The 23,511-nt window shown below is 44.6% G+C and overlaps 1 long non-coding RNA gene across 1 annotated transcript in view; it reads right to left on the bottom strand.

Moving 5' to 3' along the window:
* Nucleotides 1–3,588: 3,588 nt before the first annotated feature.
* Nucleotides 3,589–23,511, bottom strand: part of LOC310689103 — a 64,597-nt gene continuing 44,674 nt past the window's right edge. Inside the window, exons 2-3 of the long non-coding RNA XR_014517322.1 lie at nucleotides 4,123–4,208; nucleotides 3,589–3,758 (exon numbers count right to left, since the gene is read on the bottom strand). This is a non-coding gene — a long non-coding RNA (uncharacterized lncRNA). The remainder of the gene's footprint in view (nucleotides 3,759–4,122; nucleotides 4,209–23,511) is intronic.

The raw sequence follows: 23,511 nt of genomic DNA, 5'->3' as shown, positions 1-23,511 counted from the left end.
TACTATCAATGCTCAATAAAGACCAGATATGATCGGCATAAGCTTTGTGCAAGCAAATCAAGATGAATGCTCAATATACAGGACATCGAGGGGAGCCCTGTGCAGCACTTCTACAGAACGATCCTATGCATGTATGTTTATTCAGACGCACGTTTACAGCCTGCAGTACGTAACACAGTATGGGATGGCAGCCTTAGGCTATGATCCCAACAACTGCCATTTATCAGCAAGAGTTAGGGAAATCTCATAAAGATCATTCTCAACTGTAAGGTCGTGCAGGACACCATGAACCCACCACTTTTTCTGCATGTGGGTCATGGCAAACAGTCTCTGTGGGACGCTCCAATATAAGTTGGTGAGATCACGGCCCCCTATGACTTAGCATCTTCCAGAAGAACCTGCAATTAACAGCCAACTTGCTCAATTCAATACTTCCATATCTTATTTCTTTCCCCTTAGCTCCCTAAATACAGCAGCATGAGGTCAGAGCCCTGGGGAAGAGAAAGATGAATGGTATGCACATCCCATTGAGAGTTACGGAGAAAGCCATGGCATGGGAGCCAAAGAAACCCGATTACAGCTTTCCTTCAGAGAGCTGGGGCTGTCATATCTAGTGCCCCCCAGCTCATCCATTTATCCTCGCAGCCAATTCCTATGAGACATCTTAGGCTGAGAGATGGAGGCTGACCCATGGTCACCCAGTCAGTCGAATGGTCAAGGAACATTCAAAGAACACATGTTTTTACAATGTCCTACACTTACTAAGTTTTGGGAGAAAGTATTAGACTGCATGACCATGACTGTGTGGGAAAAGTATAATTTCTAAGAGGAAAATATTCTTTTGAATTACGTACCTACTATACGGAATTTGACAACTGGGCAACCTAAATGGATTCTTCGTGCCTTTACAATGGCCAAAAGATTGATACTGATGCACTGGAAAAATAAATCCATATCCCTCTTTAGTCAATGGATTGAAAATATGATAACACTTGCGACTTATGAATGGGTTGCTTATGAATGAGAGCCAGTGTGGTGTAGTGGTTAAGAGCGGTAGTCACATAATCTGGGGAACCGGGTTCGCGTCTCTGCTCCTCCACATGCAGCTGCTGGGTGACCTTGGGCCAGTCACACTTCTTTGAAGTCTCTCAGCCCCACTCACCTCACAGAGTGTTTGTTGTGGGGGAGGAAGGGAAAGGAGAATGTTAGCCGCTTTGAGACTCCTTAAAGGGAGTGAAAGGCGGGATATCAAATCCAAACTACTACTACTACTACTACTACTACTACTCTTCTTCTTCTTCTTCTTCTTCTTCTTCTTCTTCTTCTTCTTCTAGATGTAAACTTTAGCTAATGGGGCCTCCTGCTGCTGCCATGCCACCGGAGCACGATTTCTGTTCTCATCCTGAAGCAAAGTTCTTAATCTGAAGCACTATTTCTGGGTTAGTGGAGTCTGTAACCTGAAGCATATGTAACCTGAAGCATATGTAACCTGAGGTACCACTGTATTGCTCTTTTGGAAACGAAAACAGGGAAGGTGCTGTACTGGAAAGTAAAATAAAAATGAGGGAAACACACACACACACACACACACACACACACACACACACAAAATGTGAAGGGAGAAGAAGAACTTCCATCTGTCCTGAATCTTCCAACATTCAGCTCCATTGGATGTCTATGAATTGCCATGTTATGGGAAAGGCAGGAAAAACTTTCATGTTTTAATAAGAATAATGTCTATCCCAGCACCTCTTCCTCACCTTTTCTCTAAACTAAAAAGTCCCAAATGCTGCAACCTTTCCATATGGATGACAGGCATTGTTGTCAAATACAGTGGTACCTCGGGTTAAGTACTTAATTCGTCCCAGAGGTCCGTACTTAATCTGAAATTGTTCTTAACCTGAAGCACCACTTTAGCAAATGGGGCCTCCTGCTGCCGCCGCGCTGCCAAAGCACGACTTCTGTTCTCATCCTGAATCAAAATTCTTAACCTGAAGCACTTTTTCTGGGTTAGCGGAGTCTGTAACCTGAGGCGTATGTAACCTGAAGCGTAACCCAAGGTACCACTGTAACATCTGCAGGACAACAGTTGTCCAAGTCCCGCTCTGACTTCTGTTCTATGGTGCCCATGTAGTAATAATAATAATAATAAAAACAACAACCCACAATCACTGTACTTTATTAGGTGACTTCTCTCTTCAATATTGTAGATATTACCCAGTACTTTTTCAAAATCTCCATCTTCATGGGCTCATATTGAATCTTTTGTGTGTGTTTTCCGCTCCCAACTAGCCTTCCCCAAAAAGAGCATTTTAATTCCACAACACAAGAATTCAATACTATTAACATTTTAAACTAAAAATTTTTTACAAACAGATGTTCTGATTTCCCCCCGTTTCATAAAAGGCAGCCGATCTATCTCTTTAAAATTTAAAATGCAAAGTCCTGTAAGGAAATTATTTACGTATGAAACATTTTTTAAGCGGAGAGTTTTGGAATACATTTTAAGTACTCATCGGCTAAACACAGATGTTGCTTCATGTTAATTTTGGTGCCCATCAATATTTAAGTGTATGGCAGCATTTTTTAGTGGGTAGGTTTTTTTTTTAATAAAACATGATAATAAAATGTTTGTGAAAGCTGCTCATTTAATGGACATTAAATGTGCTTAATTAAATGGCACTTGGAAAACTGCAGAAGGAAACATTTTATGAATACCAAAGACAATACAAAAAACAAAAGTGAAAGCCAAATAATTTTTCACATGGCTTTCCAAAACAATGCTTTTTCTAATTTAAAAAAACTGAAACCCAAAAGCAATTCTGTGCAATCCGAGGCTGGCTTCACACTATACCTTTAAGCACATTCAAAGCACATTTCTTTCTGAAAGAATGATGGGCGCTGTAGTTTATCCCTCGCAGAGTTACAAGTTCCAGCAACCCTTAAACGACAGTGCCCAGAATTCTTTGAGGGGGAGAAAATGTGCTTTGAATCTGCTTTATAGGTATTGTGTGTATGCAGTTTCCAAACACGATATGGCAATGGTCGACTTCCTTCCTCTTTCTCCCTGACTTCCCTGAAGGATGCCTGCAGAATTTGGAACCCACCGAGCTAAGAAAAACCCACAACCCAGTCACTATCACCCTCCCTCTTTCCCTGTCTTCAAGTCTGGCATGTTCCCAGCTTCTCCGATGTGGTCATTATCTGCCTTTGGATAGTACACTTTATAGTGGCTTGTTAAAGCACTATCTGTGAAAGAATGTATTTTTAATGTATTTCATAAGCACGCTTTATAAATAAGTTATTAAAGAATGTACCTGAAGCTAGTGCTCACTTAATAAATATTAATAAAGCAATTACAAATGGGACCTTCTTTTAACATGTTGCAGCACACCCTGGGTAGTTCTCCAGAAAGGCGTCCAATGTATGCCGTTAGATTATCGGTAAAGTACGCAGGATTGTGGCTAGGACATTTTGACATGTTCGGCATGTCTTCTCCCCCTTACCGATACTGCTTGGTTATATCCTTTCTAGGCTGACTTCATAGGCATTGGAATCAGAACTGCGAACAGGCCCCCGACGAATATGATACGATAATCTTTATTGTCATTGTCCCATACAGAACAATGAAATTGAAAAAATCTACATCAGACATTCAAAAACCAACACGCCTGCTATCCCAGCTATCCCAGCCTGGTTAACCCCCTAAAAACTCTGATACCCCATAATTAAATACAATATACTCCCATAGAGACTACCTTAAAGATAAAGGGACCCCTGACCATTAGGTCCAGTCGTGGCCGACTCTGGGGTTGCGGCGCTCATCTCGCTTTATTGGCCGAGGGAGCTGGCGTACAGCTTCCGGGTCATGTGGCCAGCATGACTAAACCGCTTCTGGCGAATCAGAGCAGCACACGGAAACACCATTTACTTTCCCGCCAGAGAGGTACCTATTTATCTACTTGCACTTTGACGTGCTTTTGAACCGCTAGGTTGGCAGGAGCTGGGACCGAGCAATGGGAGCTCACCCTGTCGCGGGGATTCGCACCGCCAACCTTCTGATCAGCAAGTCCTAGGCTCTGTGGTTTAACCCACAGTGCCACCCGTGTCCCCAGAGACTACCTTACACTGAGTTTAAAACCAAAATCGCATTTGGATAGAAACTGTTTCTCAGGTGGCTAGTCCTGGTCTTTATAACCCTGTACCTTCTTCCAGAAGTCAGAAGCTGAAAGAGATAATTTCTATGGTGCGCACGATCCTGCGCTATCTCTGCAGTTTTCTTATGACACCTGGAAGCATAGATTTGATCCAAGGTGGGAAGAGTGCACCCAGTTATTCTCTCCGCAGTCTTTACAACCCTGGACAACATTGTTTTTCCCTTGACCGTGTAGCTCCCAAACCACACACACAGACCATAAGTTAGTACACTCTCAACATCCTGGATCCTGAACCAAATTGGGTTGATTTGGGTCAACCTGGAGTTCGATCTGAGTGGTTGTGGAAGCCCCAAATCACCCCACGTTGGATCGGGCCAGAGTTATCCAAGGTTGTCAAAAGGGGGTGGTTGAGGGAGGAAGAAGAAGGAGGGAGCCAGTCGAGGGATGTCATTTTGACAAGGACAACATCATGTAGATGCTGTTGCCATGAGCACTACCACAATGAATTGCCATGTCAAAGCACTCTGGGTCTTTGGGTTCAAGTGGGGGTTTGCTAGCCTTTTTAAGCCTGTGGACACATTTGGAATATAGATACCTGCTTCCCACCCCTGTGAGACAAGGTTTTGCACCGGGGGATTTTGATTGGGAAAATGGATTGGGAGAAAAACAGCAAAACACCACCTCTTTCCCTGCTCCTGCAGCTATATTTTGGTATCAGGATGGGGGACGGGAAAGCCAGGAGACCCAGTCTTAGACTTCCTGCGTAATGTGTAGTTTGTCCTTCAGCTGTTACCTGTCTCACCCAGAAGAGGGCTGCATTTTTCATTCACTGACTTAGCACCTGCGTTATAAAAAAAAACAAAAAACAACTACACACAACAAAAATCTCCTGGTTAACTTGTTTGTTCTAAGAACCTACTGTCATAGCCACAACCTTCCATACTGACACACAGTAACCTGGAAATATTTCTTTAAAGGTATGTATTGATTGGCACCAGTGGATTATGCAGAAGATCTGTCTTAATTGTAAAGCAAGTCTCTCTCTCTCTCTCTCTCTCTCTCTCTCTCTCTCTCTCTCTCTCACACACACACACACACACACACTCTAGACAGTATGACTAGCAACGTAGCAGAGATGACAGGTGGGAGCATCCATTACTCTCTGGGAAAAGGTCAATCCAATAGGATATAAGTTTTGCATTCAGGTCAAGTGATGGCTAGTCCATCACTGCATTTTCTTTGCACTGCCCTGTCAGCTCAGTAATGGCTTTACTCCTTCTTGGTGTTCCCAGCGCTAAACGGATCTGCACGGATTAGGGCTTTAGGAGGGAAGTTATAACAAGGGCACAGCTGCATTAGCACAGATGATAAACAAAGATGGTTATGGGGATTAGAGCGAGGGGGTCAGGAGGGGATGTTTCAAAAGAAAAGATCCCCTTTATTGTTATTTATTGCTGTTGTTATTTATTCAGTTTCTTAGCCCTCCTTCAACACAAGGTTCCAGGGCGGATTACAGCAATTAAGTAAATACATTGTTAAAAGCAGTTTGAAATGAATTACAGTCACAAGAAAAGGATGAGTCATTAATATACGTATGTATGTATGTATGTATGTATGTATATGTGTGTGTGTACACAAACACACGCAACTCCCAATTCATGTGCATCCAATTGCTTTATGATTGCACATGGGCGCATTGCGCCAAAGGCAGAAGTGACTTTAAGAATGGCAAAAACAGCCCTAAAAGAGCCCAGAAGGGGCAAAATACACGAAAACAGGCTGCATTTTAATGTTTCAATGTTTCAATGTTGTATTTTAATCTTGTTTTTAAGTTGTATTCATTCAACTTGTTTTTATTATTGTTTGTTAGCCACCCTGAGCCCAGCCTTGGCTGGGGAAGATAGGGTATAAATAAAATGTATTATTATTATTATTATTATTATTATTATTATTATTATTATTATTAAACAGTGCATAGCAATCCCATAAGCCTTTGCAAGTGCAATCCCATAAGCCTTTGCACTGACAGTTGAGTCCTATGGAGAGTTGGGGCTGAGCAAGGAGGTTTGGAGTGAGCAATTGTGGTTGTCATCTGGTAAGCGCTGCCAGTTATGCCCCATTCTCCCCCCCTTCAGTTTTGTTTTGTTGTATATTTCTATGCCCCTTTTCATTCACATTTTTCTGTCCCCACTACCACCAGCACACACAATAGTCAGCAGGCACTCATGGAGATTGGGGTGGCATGTAACAATGCGTTTACAGTATATGGCACTATGGGTTGTAGCTCAGTGGCAGAGAGCATGTGTATTGCATACAGAAGTTCATTCCCTTGAGGAAAGGGGGCATGTTCAAGGTAAAGGAAGGGGAAGGGCTATATGGATATGGAGTCATTTCAGTTTGCATTGAAAGCTGAATCAACCAAATCTGTGCTTTCTGAAACAACATGTGAACTGAAGCGCAGTTAGCCTCTGAAATTTGCACTGCTCTGAATTTTGCAATGCAATTCTCAAACCAACAGGTATGTAAAAAAATAATAATCATCATCATATATTAGGGGAAAGTTTGAATAAAAATGTCTTCCTGAAACTAAGCCAATAACTAGGGCTAAGTAGAAGCACCACCTAGTTTTCATTCCTGGCTTACTTTTGCATCCTTCATTTGCGGTTTCACTTTTTGTTGAATTTTAAATTTTTAAGTCCTCAGCACAGAGACCTACCCTCTTTTACTCTATCAAACGTCAGGCACGCTGATGGCACTATACAAAACAAACAAACAAGCAAGCAAGCAAACAAACAGGTTTCCTGCGGAGAGGGAATAACTATTAAACCAGTTTAAGTAGATAATGCAGATACAGCGTTGAGGCGCTTGTTAAGCTCTGCAATACCACTTGGGACCCTCAAACGACTTAAATCCACTCCACTAATGAGGATGCACAACTGGATGTGACAAACACCGAGACAGGAATCTTGCAGAGAGTAGCCGGCATTTCTTCACATACGAGCAGAGGTTATTGTGCACTAGCAATCGCCCGAAAATTGCAAGTGGAACCCAGCAAAAATGTCACGTATAGCATGCAATAATCTATAGCACATCTGCAGGGTAAATAAAGCAATGGCATTAGGATAAACAAGAGAAGCTGCCCATGAGCCAGATGTCTTCTAAGTTGTTGTTTGTTGTCTTTTTTTTTGCTTTGTTTTGTTTGCAATCCATCCGCTTAAATAAGCAATAATCATGACCTTAAGTAAGTGAGATTTTAAAGCCTTGAGAGTCAGTCTCCAGCCACCCCAACTCTCTCTTTTTAGCAGATTAATATTATTTCTGAAAGCTGGCGAAAGAGGCTATTATGAAAATGTGACTGGTTAAGATGATTAAATGTTATTTACAGAAAAGAGGAGGCAGGCTGATTAAACCACCAAGGGGCCTCTTCCATTTTATAATCTCAAAAAAAGGGGGGGAAAAGTATGTCACTCAACAGAGATGTTTGCCTCATTTCAATAATTAGAGACCAAAGCAAGTTGGACAGTCTGTCAGCTTCAATATGGTAAGCAGACTTGCAGATCATGTAAATAAAATCTGTTTTATTAGATGGAAAATTAAATTGCTATTAGGTTCCCCCTCCCCGGGTTATCCTTCAATACATTTTAGGAAAATCTATGGCTAAAGGGTGACTTACCCCGAAACAAATTACTCCAGAGGCTAGATTTTCAAAGTTGCTCATCAACTGGAATCACCCATCTAGGCACAATGTAAATTACAAGTGCTATTATATACCTCCCTGAGAAATTCTGGTTGTCATATGAAAACATATTAAAATCCAGCTCAGAATTTCTTGGGTGTTTCATCAGAGCCTGAAGCTCCAATTTCCCCAGAGCCAGATCTTAAAATTTAAGGAAAAACTCTGGAATGGCACTGTGCTAGTTTTATCAGCATTCATTCACTTTGAAAGTAATCAAAATTCTTTGGGTATTTTACCTGATCAGGAAGCTCTAAATTTGCTTCAAATTTCTCACTTTTTTTTTTTTTGAAAGCGCAGATTTGGCTCCAAATGCAAAGTGCATTGATTCCCCAACCTATCCCTGCTAAATGTGTTTAGGGTTGCAGCCTGAAGGAGATCAGCTCTTTCTAACAGTTTGTTCGGATTCTGCAGATCAAAGGGGAAAGCTACACCCCTGATCTCTGGAAGTCCCGCCCACATTTGTCATCCCCAACCCTCAACTAGCCTCTGAGGTTTCACCAGGTATTCCTCACTCTCCCCCCCCCCCCAATCTCTGAGTTGTATCCAACTAAGTTTTGATGGGTCAAAGTTAGTCGTGTTGATTATTAGCCAGAGTGGTGTAGTGGTTAGAGCACGAGCCTAGGGGCTCAAATCCCTGCTCAGCCATGCAACTCACCGGGTGACCTTGTGCCCATCACAGACTTTCAGCCTAACCTACCTCACAGAGCTCATGGGAGGAAATAACTGTGTGATAAAGGTAAAGGGACCCCTGACCATTAGGTCCGGGTCATGTGGCCAGCATAACTAAGCCGCTTTTGGCGAACCAGAGCAGCGCACGGAAACACCGTTTACCTTCCCACCGGAGTGGTACCTATTTATCTACTTGCACTTTGACATGCTTTCGAACTGCTAGGTTGGCAGGAGCTGGGACTGAGCAACGGGAGCTCACCCTGTCGCGGGGATTCGAACCGCTGACCTTCTGATCGGCAAGTCCTAGGCTCGGTGGTTTAACCCACAGCGCCACCCGCGCCCCCTTAACTGTGTGATATAAATGTAACAAATAATAACAATAATTAATGAATTCAGTGGGTCTTCTCTCAGTATGGCTAACATTTGATGCAGCTTCATACATCAACAAGGACTACAAACTTGCATCATTAAAACCAAACAATACCCTGAAAGTTGAGAATTTCAGGATGCCGATTTCCAGACTCAATCCTCGTTTCTGTGTGTGAGAGGAGCTGTTGCAAAATACACTCAGCGTTGCCTATAATCTGTTCTCGCTGTGTATATTTGTAAAACAGTTCTCTCTCCCCCTTTCTATGACATCCCTCAAGTTACAGTTGGTACCATTAAAAACTCAGCGCTTGACTGCCACAGGCACTCGTAATAACTATAGCGTGTTGTCTTCTCATTATAGACGGAGCTACCCTGGTACTCCTATCTCTGCGGAGTGACAAATGCGGTTTTAATGACAGCTTCTCTCTCTGTAAACTATAATTAAGAAAGAAAGAAAAGTACCTGGCAGTGAAATCACCTGCTTTATGTGGATTTATGGGGTAGAGGATATGTGTAAATTAGGGATAATTTTGTCAGGAACCAGTTATTAGAATAAACAGGATGCAACTGTGCTGTTCCTCACTCTGGCTAGGAGGTGGTAAAGCAGAGTGGTTAGATCAAACCTTACCTCTGCCACAAACTCACTAGACTTTCTTAGGCATCCTCTCCTTATCTCTCAGCCTCTCTGATCGGCAGGATGGGAGTATTAATAGTACTGGCACACCTTATAGGGTTGTCGTAAAGGCTGCAACAAGTTAGTATAGATGGACTGCTCAGAAGTTCTATATATTCTTAAATTCTATATATTCTCTGTCTTGTAATGGTGTTTTGAAAATATGTTCAGATATCTATTTGTCCAGTGCTTTTTTTCTTAAAAAAATGTTCAGGGGTACTCTCATTTTCCTACTCATATTGAAATACAGCCCTCAGTGAAGCCAAGCTTAGATTCACAAAATGTTTAGGAGTGTGCATACCCCTGCGTCCCCCAGAAAAAGCACTGTATCATCTATCTATCTAACATCTATATCTACCTCCCTCCCTCCCTCCCTCCCTCCCTCCCTCCCTCCCTATCTCTCTATCTCTCTATCTCTATCTCTATCTCTATCTCTATCTCTATCTCTATCTCTATCTCTATCTCTATCTCTATCTCTATCTCTATCTCTATCTCTATCTCTATCTCTATCTCTATCTCTATCTCTCATCTATCTATCTGTTGGCAATCTGTAAGGGAATTATGGGAAAGCTTTGATGTCGACATGTTGGCACCTTAAGTGGAAAATTGAGTGTCCCACCGCAAACCATAGGTAATTAAGCAAGAAATGTAGGCGTGGGAAGCCTGTCCCCCACCCCATAAGTGGTTGAAGTTCAGTTCCCATTGCAGTCCCCCAAGAATCCTGGGAACCCAACAAATATTTTCCCCTGAGACCCCCAAAAGTACATTATGAAAGCCTGTATTCCTGTAGGTACACCAAGAAATCTAACAGTTTTCATCTCTAAAACATGTTCTTAATATGTAACCCACAAGTTAGTATAAGCCTTTCGAAGGGCTCTTTGCTTTTCTGGAGTATCTGTGGACAAAACAAAGCCCCATCATTTTCCAGCAAAGGGGTCTTTCTGCTTGGCTCCTCTTGCCCACTTCAATTTGTGCACCAACTTTTCCATTAAGTCCCTCCAGAACGTAGCTGTAACCAGAGACTTTCTCCATGCAGAGCAGATACTGCGTGCTCTTTCCCATTCAGAGAGTATCTGCAGAATATTCTGCTTAAGAATTTGCAATGGAGAGCTCTGTGAAACAATTCCATTCCAGCTCTAGCGCCGCTTGTATTCTTAAAGCACATTGAGAGAAGCTATTGATTCCGGTCCCCAAAGCGAAACCCTCTGTCTTCAGAAAATATATACTGTTGGTTAAAGTAGCCGGTTGTGCATCATTGATTTCAGTTCCGTTCCGAGATGTTTTGAACGGGCCCAGTCCACAATTGTCAACGTACAAATCTGGGAAGATTACTGTGTGCCAAAAATAGCACCCCACTTTGCTGAGTCATCGGCCTTTTCCCCCCCTGCGGTGTTTTAGTGTATTATTATTATTCTAACATGCACATTACCGAGCATATGATCATTCTTCCAAATGAGATTTGGACAGTGCTCTGTAGATATTGGCAGCAATTAAGAGGCCGCAGTCCTAAGGCAGCCTGGGAGGGGTGGAGGAGATCTTAATGGCTTTATTTAGCGGGAGTGTCTGTGAGAGTAGCTCGGACTTCCTCAATGGTGGGCGGTCAATAAGAGGATGCATTGGAGGCGTTCGATTCTTGAAAATATGACTGGGGAGTTATCAATGGCCTGGAGAGTTTTGTACTGTCATTGATAAGGACCATACAGCCAGGTACAGAGGTTGACAGCAGGCAAGGAGAAAATATAAGGGTGACTATTTCCAACATGAAAACTAGCTTTAGGAAATAGGAAACTGCCTTACAACAAGTTGAGCCATCTAGATCAATATTGTCAACACTGGCCAGCAACCTCTTTTCAGTTTTTCAGGCCCTACCTGGAGAGGATGGGGATTGAACCAAGGACCTTTTGCTTGTTAAAGCAGAGCAAGGTAGCATTTTTCACAAACCTAAATACCGTATTTTTTGCTCCGTAAGACGCACCTGACAATAAGACACACCTAGTTTTTAGAGGAGGAAAACAAGAAAAAAATATTCTGAATGAAACAGTGGGTGTATGATTTTTGTGGTTCATGCTGTGGCCACAGACATGATATGTGATTTGACGGTGAGTTTGGGGTAGCCCAATGCAAAAATCCTGAGGATCCATGTGGATCCGTGCTTTGTAACCACGTTTTTGCGCCATTGTGGCCCCACGACACAGTGGATGCGTGATTTTTGTGTGTGCAGGCTATGTGATCTGATGGTGAATTTGGGGTGACCCAATGCAAAAATCCTGAGGATCCATGGGCTTTTACCTCCCCCCTCCCAGGCAGCCTCCTTTATCGCTAGCCTCCCTTATCTCCCTCCCGATCGCTTGTCGATCAGCTGCTTCCTTTCAACACCCCCTTCCCTCTTGTTTGCCTTAGTGTCTTTTCCTTAGCTGGAGCAGTTTTTTGCTCCTCCTTTTCTACTAATTTCTCTCCTCATTGCTTGTTTTAGTATTCCTGTCTCCTCTCCTTGCAAGTTTGCTGTCTTTACCTCCCCCCTCCCAGGCAGTCTCCTTTACCAGCAGCCTTATCTCACTTCTGATCGCTTGCCGATCAGCGGCTTTGTTTCAACACCCACTTCCCTCTTTCTAAAAAAAAAAAAAAAGCATGATCTGCTTTTCGCTCCTGGGCAATTCAGCTCCAGGGACCATGCATTCGCTCCATAAGATGCACAGACATTTCCCCTTACTTTTTAGGAGGAAAAAAGTGTGTCTTATGGAGAGAAAAATACGGTAAACCTCTTAACTAGCTTTGCAGCTATACAGCACAGAAAAGTAAAGAATCAGAGTGAGAGAGTGGCTTTGTGTCCACCCGAATCCGACTTGGGTGGGTTACAACCCTAACTCTTGTTGGCATCCAACTGTCTCAAGAAACAATGGGTGCATCTCCAGAGGTGAAGCCAAATGGCTACATTAGCAGCAGCAACTGACCTTTGTGGGGCGCAAACCTGCAGTGTCTACGGAGGTCCTGGGATGCCGAGACAACAAGGCCCTCCTCTCTCGGTCTTGCTGATGTGGTCCAAAGGAAAGCAGAGCACTATGTTTGGCACCAGCTTGGCAGCAGGAGTTGTGGAAAGGAGGTGTGCAAGGCACCATCCAACAACCTTAGGGACTCCACTCCAGATTTGTGTAGGGTGTGGTGTAGTGGTTAAGAGCGGTTGACTAGTAATCTGGGGAACTGGGTTCGTGTCTCCGCTCCTCCACATGCAGCTGCTGGGTGACTTTGGGCCAGTCACACTTCTCTAAAGTCTCTCAGCCTCACTCACCTCACAGAGTGATTGTTGTGGGGGAGGAAGGGAAAGAAGAATGTTAGCCGCTTTGAGACTCCTTTGGCTAGTGATAAAGCGGGATATCAAATCCAAACTCCTCCTCCTCCTCCTCCTCCTCTTTTTCTTAGACTTTTCATTGTTTATCTCCTTGACATCTGATGGGAGGACATTCCACATGGTGGGTGCCACTACAGAGAAGACCCTCTGCCTGGTTCCCTGTAACTTCACTTCTCGCAGTGAGGGAACCGCCAGAAGGCCTTTGGAGCTGGACCTCAGCTTGAACAATGGGGGTGGAGAAGCTCCTTCAGGTACACAGCTATTTAGGGCTTTAAAGATCAACACCAACCACGGCTGGATTTAGGTTAGATGAGGCCCTCAGCTACTGCAGGTAATGGGGCCCTTTATATGTCCAGCTGTCCTTTGTCAACAACAAACTGTCACTGTTTTGTGTGTGTTGAATATACAATTAAGAAGAAGTATATTAATATTCTGGAAATGTACATGCAGTGTTTTTTCCTTTAATTTTTTGGGGGGCCCCCAAGAGAGTGGGGCCCTAAGCTATAGCTTATTTAGCTTATATGTAAATCCGGCACTGGCACCAACACTTTGAATTGTGCTCAGAAACATACTGGGAGCCAATGTAGATCTTTTATGGCCATTCCCGGTCACCAGTCTGGAAGCTTCAGATTGGTGCTACAAAATGCAATGAGATTCCTTCCCCTTCCCCTTCCCCTTCCCCTTCCCCTTCCCCTTCCCCTTCCCCTTCCCCCTTCCCCCTCCCCCCTTCCCCCTTCCCCCTTCTTCCTTCTTCCTTCTTCCTTCTTCCTTCTTCCTTCTTCCTTCTTCCTTCCTCCTTCCTCCTTCCTCCTTCCTCCTTCTTCTTTCTTCCTCTTTTTTTTTTTGCAAAGGACAAGCACAACTTCTCTGCTGGAAATCCTTAGTACACAGTGTTATTTCCTCTCCAGCGAGTCAGCAGCTGCCATTCAGTTCTATGGGGTGCATTGTGGCCTGCCAAGGACCCCTGCAATATACAGCCCCTCTCTCCTCCATCGCATGGCTCTTCATAATGAGAGGAGTTCTGAAAGTAAAGATGAGGTCATGCCTCTGGAGCTGTCCAAATAACAGTTGCCCTCTCTCCTCCCCCCACTAAACTATTGATGCTATTATTAATGACCATACTGAGCTCATGCTTGACTGCAAATGATCTGCAGCTGGATCAGAACATTTCACTTGCTTGCTTCTTTAGCAACTGAGATCTACAACAATGTTAATAAATCAGAAACTGTATGCAAAGAAGCATAACCAGACAGGCTGCGATGCATCCCATGAATGCTATTATTTGCCTCCCGGGAGGTAAATAACTGTATTTGGTTTTTTTATACTTTATATTCTAGACTCTAAGTGCATCTTCTTTTCAAAATGTGAGTTTAAAAGGGGGAAGAAGCATCTGCACATCTGAAGTTCACAGTCAAAGCAGAAGACTGTTGAGAATATACAAGCCCTCTCTATTGTTGGCATCTACCTGTCTCAGGTGACGTCAAACTGTTGGAAGGTTACAGCGCCTGCTGTGGCTATAGAGACCGATACAGGAGAGACATGTTTTGTTGCACCTGGGGCAGATGAAGGCATCTGATAGTATGGTTGCTGATGCACCATGGAGTTTCTTTTTTCTGTGGTCATTTCTCCTCTGGTCACTGCTATGGATACACAACTTGACTGCCTGTCTCCAGGCCCTGCAGCCATCTGCAAGAGATTCTCAGACAGCAGGGTTGAAGTTGCCAGCCTTCTGTGATGGCCTGGGACTCGGGCTTGGACTCGGAACCAGAGGAGTCTCAGTCCGCACCAGATCCTCTGCCTCAGGCGGCATCAGAACCAAGTCTGGGGCCTGATTCTGAAGAGCCCCAGTCTACACAGGTTCCCCTGCAACAAGCATCAGCTGGGCTGAGTCAGGAGCCTGAGCCTGCCCTGGCTCCAGATGCGGGGATGACCTTGTTACCTTCAGCCGGGCCATCACTTACAGCTGCTCCACTACCAGCTGGGTCAGGGGAGGCTGAGGCGGCCTCTGGGTTTAGTAACCCACTGACATCTCCTGAGCTGCAGAGGCTTAGGTCTGAGAGAAGGAGAAACCTGAGTACTCGCAGGAGGAGTGCTCACCTTCGGGTGAGACAGGGAGGCGAGTCACTAGGGGATCAGGACCGGCTGTTACCCCAACAGAGATAAAAGGCTGCTGGACCCCGCCCCAGGTTGGGGGAGCAACATTGCTGTTTGGTAGAACCTGCCTGTGACCCTGTGCCTGACCTTGCCTGCCTGGTTTCCTGCCTTGGCGCTGTCGGACCGACTCCTCGTGGAATCCTTGGATTCAGGACCAGACCTGGACCACATTGCTCGGGTTTACCCCCAGGCCCAGCACACCCTCATGTCATGTCTGCAGACATCTTAGTAACACAGGGTTGGTCTGCCAACAGGCCAGGTGTCTGAAGCCAGCTCCCCGTAGAGCCCATCCTTGGGGATCCTGCCATCTTCCATTCCGTGGACATGACCAAGTCATTGTAGATGTCGCTAAGACAGGAGTGCGAGCTTGCTGGGAGTATGGGCTTGGGAGAGCACATCTTTGTTTGAGATTCTGTCCCACCATACAATGCCCAACATCTTCCTAACACAGGGAATGTGGAAGGCATTGAGATGTCACTCTTGGCAGTTGTAAGTTGTCCACAACTCACTTTCCTAAAGCAGCGTGCTCAACACCCAAGCTGGTAAACCTTCATCTTGGTTTGGACGTTAGCATCATATTCTTCCATACCCTTCTGTAGAGGCAAGCCATTTCCATAGCTGCCTTGCCCTTCTCCAGCTCAGCATCAGTGGAGAGGTTGCTGCTTATGGTGGAACCCAGGTAGACAAAATCACTTCCCACCTCAATAGTGTGGTCACCAATGTGTGGAGTGCTGGCAACATCGTGACCCAGGATGTTGGTCTTCTTCAGGCTGATGGTAAGGCCAAACTCCCAACAAGGCTTGAGCAAAACAGTTGATGAGTCTCTGTAGAGCTTCCTCTGAGTGCACAATCAAGGCTGAATCATCTCCAAATTGCATCTTTCAGAGAAGGACCTGCTGCACTTTTGTCTTGGTGCAGAGATGTGCCAGCTTGAACAGACCCTTACCAGTCCTTGTATGGAAGTGCATACCACCTACAGTTAAGTTGAAGGCATAAAAGAGCAGCCTATGGCTTTTATTGTACGGTTGTATGTCCTGTTGATATTTTTCTATGAAATACTGGCACATACATATTTATATTTTTGTCAATAAACAAATGAACTTCTGTTGGAGGGTACCTATAGGCTGAAGTCACCAGGTCAAACAAACCGTAGATGCAGCAGCCACACCAGGTATCAGAGTAGGCTTGCTTCATGGCCCATGCGAATGTCCATTGATGGTAGAAGCACAGATGAGGGGTCATTTCGAGCAATAGCTGTACTAGGTGTCATAACGGGCTTTGAAGGAGCTCTTCTGATGTCAACAGAGCTCTCTGGATTGGTAAAGCCAAAACGGGTGTGGACTGTAGTTTCTGCACCAGTTTATACCAGTGTAAGCTGCTGCTACAATCTGCTTCAGACTTTATTTCCAGTAAACATACAGATTGATTGTCCCCTGATAATAAATTGGCTTCTACTGGATCAATATATACCACTCAGGTCAATTAATCTTGATATTCACTTCAACGGAATTCAATATCCAGTTACTGATTTTAAGGGTAATGAAAAGTAAGTACTAGAGGCCTGATCCTGCCTGACGTGTGAACTTGGCTGGGACCCAACACATCACAAGCTGAAATGAAATAAAAAACGCATTTGTACTTCTAACATAGCGGGACTGCTGGGCCAAAGGTTTGACTGACCATGGTCAGGCCATGACCCCTTACATAGTGCCTTAAGAAGAAGAAGAAGAAGATGAAAGATAGAAACTAGATGCAATTTTAATTACAACATAAAGTTTATCCTACATCGTTTCTTATTCTTGTACCTTGTGGCAGTGCAACTTGAAAGGCAGGGCACACAAATTAGCTAGACTCACCTCTCTTTTATTAGAGCAGGGTTTCCCAAACTTGGGTCTCCAGATGTTTTGGACTACAGTTCCCATCATCCCTGACTCCTGGTCCTGCTAGCTAGGGATGATGGGAGTTGTAGTCCAAAAGCAGCGGGACACCCAAGTTTGGGAAACTCTGTACTAGAGCTTTATATGAATGGGGCACACCTGGCCAGGCAAGCAGTACATGTGAAAAGGATCTAGATGTCTTAGTGGACCACAATCTTGAGAGTAGTCAAGAGTGTGGTGCAACACAGAAGCATAGTGTCCAGATCAAGGGAAATAATAGTACCAGTCTATTGTGTCTTGGTCAGACCCCACCGGGAGTACTATGTCTGGTTCTGGGCACCACAATTTAAAGAAGGATATGAACAAGGCAACCTTGTGTACAGAAGGTGTACAGAAGGGCAGCCAAGATGATAAGGGGATGGGAAACCAAGGCTTATGTATTACCTCCACTCTTAGAGTCAGTATGCCCTTGAACACCAGTTGTTGGGAATCTCAATTGGGGAAAATCCCAACTGCTTCACGAGTCCTCTTTGTGACTTCACAGAGGCATCTGGTTAGCCACTGTGAGAACAGGATGCTGGCCTGATCCAGCACTGCTCTTCTTATGCTCCTGTGTTCTTAATGCTGCCTGTCAGTTGGAACAGAAAAATGGAAAACCAGGAAGGGGGGAGTTTAATGGCTAGTTTGAGGTCCTTAGAGGTTGCAGTATCCCGGAGGAAGACATGGCTGGTTGTCTTGGCTGTTCCACAAGGATGCTCCTGCTAGGATGCACTGCAACATTTTGTCGTAGGTCCCGTTTGTCTTCACAAGCTGTAAAGTTGATTGTTGTTCTCATGAACTCATCTTCAGCTTTTCACTGAAGTCCTGGTATTTGCAAAATTCCCTCTTCTCTGACTTTCTGTTGTTCCTGAAAGCCTACAGAGGTATGTGGGTGTTAAAAGTAAACAATCAATTTGACTGGTATAAAAGATCTTCCTTCCTTCCTTCCTTCCTTCCTTGATTCCTTCCTTCCTTCCTTCCTTCCTTCCTTCCTTCCTTCCTTCCTTCCTTCCTTCCTTCCTTCCTTCCTTCCTTCCTTCCTTCCTTCCTTCCTTCCTTTTCTGGTTCCTGACTGGTTTAATTTGCTAGGGACTGTATTTTCTCATAGACAAGAGTGACTCTTTTCAAAAGAGATGAACAACCAGCAGCAAAACTTAGCTACCGACATGAAAACTAACCAAAAAGGAAACTGACAACGGGTTCGATTTGTCTCTGGGATTAATTATTCAGAAGTTGCCACCACGACTCGAAGGCACACGCTGGATTGAGTTAGGCACCAAGGTTAATTGGTACCTGCCAACCAATAGCTTCCCCATGCCAGCCAATATGCTTAAGCAGAACGGATGCTGTTTTTGGTACAGTTTAAGCCATGAAGAAAATTCCATGCAAAGATAAGGAGACAGGGACAAAGATAGGAAGTTCACGTCCTCCAAAAACATGGAGATCGTAGAACTGATGACATGGCACCAGTTTGCACCGGGAGGAAGGATCCTGTTGTGTTCGATAGACTTGAAAAATGAATTCCCCCATCTTGACCATTTTAAGCCTCGTAGATGCTATTTAAACTTGACATGTCATAAATCCAATAGCGGCAAACAGGGTAGCATTTGTTTTCTGTCCATTCTTATTTGGCTCCCAGGAAAGGATGGTGATGCCACAAGCAAATCGAGTGGCCACGAGCCCCCTGCTAAGTTTTTATTAAGGGCATGTCCAACTCTGTAATGCAGGTCACCAAAGGAGCACTTTGCCAGGTGGGAGCCCAGAAAAGCAGGGTGCTTCTTCAGCCAGCTCTGGCTCCCCACTGTCCACAATCACTAACTTAAAGCCAGGCCAGGAGAGTGGTAAAGGTAAAGGGACCCCTGACCATTAGGTCCAGTTGCGGACGATTCTGGGGTTACGGCACTCATCTCGCTTTATTGGCCAAGGGAGCCAGCGTACAACTTCCGGGTCATGTGGCCAGCATGACTAAGCTGCTTCTGGCGAATCAGAGCAGCACACGGAAACGCCATTTACTTTCCCGCCAGAGAGGTACCTATTTATCTACTTGCACTTTGATGTGCTTTTGAACTGCTAGGTTGGCAGGAGCAGGGACCTAGCAACGGGAGCTCACCCTATCGACGGGATTCGAACCGCTGACCTTCTGATCGGCAAGTCCTAGGCTCTGTGGTTTAACCCACAGCGCCACCCGCATCCCTAGGAGAGTGGACAGCTGTACTAAAATCCAAACCCTAGAGTCACTGAGTTCAGTTACTGGAGGTGAAGCTGTGGTTAGACCAGCTGTTGCCTGATGTCCTTCATATGTTTTTGACTACAACTTCCATCAGCTCCAGCCAAGCATGGATCAAGCCCTCATCTCACCTTTGGGGTCCCTTCCAAATCTATAATTCTATGATTCTGTGAGTGGGAATGGGAATGGGAGAATCTTCAACTTCTGTTTCTTTCAGTTGCTCATTTCTTCCATTCTAAGGTTCAATTCTCCATATTTCCACAATTATGTATATATAAAAGTCTTCGTGAAAATTCACCAGCATTTTAGTGTGAATTCCTCCTCATATGCACATTTTTCTGTGCAATTTTGCCTAATGTACACATTTTTGCATTTCCCTCAAAATAATCCATCATTGTATGTTTTTTCACTAATATACAGTCATACCTCGGGTTACAGACACTTTGGTTTGTGCGATTTCGGGTTGAGCACTGCACCGAACCTGGAAGTACTGGAACTAGTTACTTCCGGGTTTTGGCTAAATTGCGCTTTGCGCATGTGCAGAAGCGCCGGATCATGACCCGCCCATGTGCACATGCAGTGCTGTGGGTTGCGAACGCTGCGGGTTGCGAACGTGCTTCCCGCACGGATCACGTTCGCAACCTGAGCATCCACTGTATGCACATATATACACACTGTACCCTAATATATGGAGGTTTTTTTTGTACATACACATTAATTGGCTGGGGAGCTGCAGTACAAAGCCCAGACAAGTGTGGATTTCAAAGGAAGGCTGAGTTTCGGTTTGTGTATTGTTTCAGAAAGTGTGAATTAGGTAACTTTTGCCTTTCAATTGAAATTGAATTGAGTTTCTTGCCCCTGCCTACCCATGTTCTATGAACCAGGGCCCTGTGTGTAATAAATGGCATAATAAATGGATAGGGTGACTCTGAGCACATTCATAGACTCCTAGAGTTGGAAGGGACTCCTGGAGGTCATGTAGTCCAACCCCCTGCAATGCAGGAATTTGTTTACAGGATGAGAATTGCACTTTCACACAAAGGTACCCTATTAGTTAGTTTCCTTCAGTTTAGCAGCCTTTGGTGGAGAAAGTCCTTTTTGTTGTTTCTGTTGCTAAACAATTGGGAGCCAGAAACCTTTGCTGGCTAGCTGCAAATCACCCAGAAATCAACTAACAGATCCCGATTTACCATCTGTGAATCTCTTGCATGAGAAAGCCTAAATATATAGATAGAGAAGCATTTCTGAATTTCTCTCGGTGCTCCAAATGCCATAGATATGGCCCCAGAAAATAAAAATTAGGCATGATTTGCGTTCCCCCCCAACCTTTCCCCCTCTCATTCCCCCCACCCCCTCCAATTGTTTCCCAAGTACATTTCAGCAAAGTGGAGGTTGACAGGAATGATAAGTTATCTACCAGACAAGTACAGATTTCTGCTATTTGTCTTTAACATCGCCCTGAGCTCTAGAGAAGGTTCAAACAAGATAACCTGATTAAATGGTTGCCCCCTCTCTTCTTTGAGGCGCTGCAGAGTTGGAGGCAGGGGGAAGGCATGGATCATTTGCATACAAATGTTTCTCATATTTAAAATGGCATTTTGCCTAAGAGCAGGACTGGATTTCAGCCATGAAACCTGCCACAGGATTCCATACCCAACACAGGGCCAGTCTTGGAATGACTTTAGATGTGCCTTTGAATTTAATGTGTGTGGTTTTTTGTGTGTGCTTTCTCAAAACAAAAAACAAACAAACAAAAAAACGAAAGGAGAGATCCCATTGGATCCCAGTCATTATCGGCTCACCCTAGTGATTGATTATTGCATTTGCAAATAGGGAATGGATCAGGGCGAAGAGGTGGAACAACTCCCCTTTGAGGAGAGCTTGCAACATTTGGGAGGCATAATTTTATACATGTTTCCCCTTGAGCTAAAATTACGAGGTGTTCAAAATTATGTAATCACATTATCAAAATATAGATAAAATAAACAGTTAAAAAAATTACATGTCTGGGTATGCACTTGGCTGAACAGAAAATGTTCTAGCAGGAGTGAAAAATATTGAAATTAAGACTCCTGCATAATAGGTAAAAGGTAAAGGATCTCTGGAGGGTTAAGTCCAGTCAAAGGCGACTATGGGGTTGCAGTGCTCATCTAGCTCTCAAACCAAGGGAGCCGGCATTTGTCCACAGACAGCTTTCCAGGTCATGTGGCCAGCAGGACTAAACCGCTTCTGGTGCAACGAGACACCATGACAGAAACCAGAGCGCATGGAAACACAATTTGCTTTCCCGCCACAGCAGTACCTATTTATCTACTTGCACTGGTGTGCTTTCGAACTGCTAGGTTGGCAGGAGCTGGGACCGAGCAACGGGAGCTCGCCCCGTTGCGGGGATTCGAACCGCCGACCTTCTGATTGGCAAGCCCAAGAGGCTCAGTGGTTTAGACCACAGCGCCACCTGCATTCTGCCTCCCTGCCTAATATCAACAGGCAGGGAGTGCCAGAGGAAACATGCTGTCACGTGAAGAGACTGGTTCTTCCCAAGCTCAGAATTAACATGATATGGTGCTTGTAAATGTGCCAGTTCTTCAGGTTAGATTAAGCTGACCCTTCAGGTAAACTGGTCCCAAGCTCTTCAGGACTTTAGAGACTAATAGTAACACCACCAGCTTGTCCCAGTAATAAATTCCAGCACCCAGAACAGATCTTTAAACAGGGGTGTGATAGGCCAGCCCAGAGCTAAAGGATAGCTGCAGTCTTTCCCCCTTAAACTTAGAGAGCAAATATACAGCAGCAAAACGAGAGTGAGCAGGTAAATCGGGTCCTCCCTTAAAGAGGGCACGTATTGCGGTGAGACCTGGACAACTGACACCCTCTGTTGTGGGATTGGTAAGCCCCAACATCCGATTGGTAGGTCCCTCGAAGCTGGGTACAATCTGGCCAATGGGATGCAGTATAAATGGTTTGAGGGACCTATTTATGCCCATGCACATGACCCAGAGCTTCCTCTTTCGGTGTGTGCATTCGGAACACCCGCCCACCTCTCTCTACTCTTAGGGCTTGTTGCGCTTGACCTTGCTATGCCGTCGTGTGTCATCTGTTGTTGGGACAGGGGTACGGCAGGAATTTTCCCCACTTGGCTGATTGGCTGTTGCCATTTGGGTTTCGCCTGCTGAGTAGCAAATCGTCACAACTTGTAAGGTTGCGGATAGGCTCTGGTTCAGGCGATAGGGATGGGAGAACACTCTCGCCATCCCTATGTGAAGGGTATTCCGTCAAAGGAATCCAGGGACTTGATGGTTTGGTCAACACCTGTGAGGGGGCTGTGCCCATGCCTGAGTCCAGGGGGACATTTGGGTGGTGGAGTTAGCCCGTTCCTGGCTTTCCGCTTATCCAGGTGTTCACCCTTGGCTCACCTATGCTGGTGCCCTGGGTCAGCGTTACCTGTATGGCAGGGGGCTAGTCGAACCAGAGCCTATGCAGCCAGTCACTTTCTGTAATCAATAAAGTTGTGGCCTAAATTCTGGCAAAAACCAAACCTAAAATTTGAGTCAAGTGTGAATTTATTTAGGGGGGAGGTTTCTGGGTCTGAACACACAAAAGTCTTTTATGAGAGCCCTGTTTTTCTAAGAATACAGTGATGAGTCTGGCCACACCTTACTTTGCAAGGCTAGCACCAGCTATTCTTCTCTGGGTTGAGGGATCTGGAGAAGGCATGATCAGAGCATGCAAAGGGAAAGAGGCAGATATATTCATTTAGAAATGGTACATGCTATCTGAGTTCCTGCGAGTCAAGGTGATTTCCTCTAGAATACCAAATTTATCCATTTACTTATAAGGCTGAGGAGTGTGAAGAGCTCACTGTTAAAGGTGAACCTTCTTAATTCACACTTTCTGAAACTTTCTAAAGCGAACTGAAACACGGCCAGCCTTTGAAATTTGCGCTTTTTGTGTGCAGTACAGTACTCCAGCCAAGTAAGGTGTACAAAAATGCATGTAAAATGTGCATAAAAATTGCATATGTTTGTGTAGATCACGAGACGACAATGTGTTTTATTTGTGGAGATTGCTTTGCAAAAATGTGCGTATCAGGTACACACAAAAAATGAGTATATTAGGAGAGATTTGCATTATGATGATGTTGAATTTTCATAGATTCATAGAATTGTAGAGTTGGAAGGGACTCCAAGGGTCATCTAGTCCAACCCCCTGCATTGCAGGAATATCAGAAAAAGCATCCGTGACATCAGCAGCAGCTTATTAAAAA

This window comes from Podarcis liolepis (genome assembly GCF_965112155.1).
Source record: "Podarcis liolepis genome assembly, chromosome: 11".
In the NCBI taxonomy this organism is placed as follows: domain Eukaryota; kingdom Metazoa; phylum Chordata; class Lepidosauria; order Squamata; family Lacertidae; genus Podarcis; species Podarcis liolepis.
This window is presented reverse-complemented; position numbering and strand designations above follow the sequence as displayed.